This window comes from Mauremys mutica, chromosome 24 (assembly GCF_020497125.1).
Source record: "Mauremys mutica isolate MM-2020 ecotype Southern chromosome 24, ASM2049712v1, whole genome shotgun sequence".
Taxonomy (NCBI): Eukaryota; Metazoa; Chordata; order Testudines; family Geoemydidae; genus Mauremys; species Mauremys mutica.
Window position 1 is genome coordinate 6,731,049 of NC_059095.1, and position 1,376 is coordinate 6,732,424.

The following is a 1,376-nucleotide window of genomic DNA, read 5'->3' on the forward strand; positions in this document are numbered from 1 at the left end:
AGCTACCTTCATGGAGACCTGGAGAGATGAGAGCGGCTGGGCCCGGGAGGGTGGGGGCTAACCAGGCCACACATGGACCCAGCAGTCACCCATCCTCAGCTTGTAACTGAGCTGTAGATACGGTAGCTTCCAACTTTTAAACCCACCCAAGCCTCTCTTTCAGCCAAACAGCCAATCGCAGGGGCACGATGTGGAACACCGCAGGGTTACCAAGGTAAGGGGCAGGGCCATCTCCACCTCGTAAGCCATTTCCCAGGTTGTGCTGGGATGAACCACCCCTTCTCCCTGATCGCCCCCAGATCCCCTTCCCCTGACTGCCTCCCGCTGCCCCATCCAACCCTTCCCCCCTCCTTCCTGACAGCCCCACCAGGACCCCTGCCCCCATTCAACCCCCGTTCCCCATCCTCTGACCGCCCTGACCCCTATCCACACTGCCTGGAGCACCGGTGGCAGGCGGCGCTACAGCCGCACCACCCAGAGTACCAGGATAGGCAGTTGCACTGCCCAGCTGGAGCCAGCCATGCCACCACGCAGCACAGAGCACTGGGTCGGGCAGCACAGCTGCAGAGCTGTGGCCTGACAACAGCTCGCAGCCCCGCCACCCAGAGCATTGTGCCAGCAGCGCAGTGAGCTGAGGCTGCGGGGGAGGGGCCAGGGGCTAGCCTCCTGGGCCAGGAGCTCTGGGGCTGGGCAGGAGGGTCCATGGGGCTGGATATGGCCTGCAGGCCATAGTTTGCCCACCTCTGGACTAAGGATATGTCTGCACTACAGAGACTATATTGGTATAGTTGTACTGACATCGATGTGTGGCCATAACCTCACAGCATAGATGCAGCCTACCCCCCATGGAAGGGGAGTTACTGTTGATGCAGGAACATCTCCCTAAACAAAAGTTTGTTTCTACTGAGGAAACTTTTGTCCATCGCCATAGCTGTATCTACACTGGGGGTGCGGTCCTCATAGCTATGGTCAGGGTGTGTTTTGTTCAACCCTCCGACCTACATAGCTATGGTAACCTAACTTTTAAGTGTAGACCAACCCATAAGAATAATGGTCCTCTGCCTTGCTTGGGGGCACCATTCTCAGTGTTCCCTGTGTGGACACACACTATTCCAGAATAAAAGTGAGTTCATTCCAGTAAAATTATTCACAAGGGATCTCTGAGAGACCTCATGGAAATACAAATCTCTGCCTGTTTCCTCATCACTCCAAGAGCCTTACAGGATTTGGTCAGTGTCTTTTCTGTGTCCCTGGACCCTCCTCTCTTTCTATTTAGCCTGTTTCTCCCTCCCTAAAATGGCTGGTAAGAGAATCCTCCTTTTAAAGTTGCAGTCCCCTTTGTCTGGCATTTGCAGTGCCAATGGGACAGAAGACAG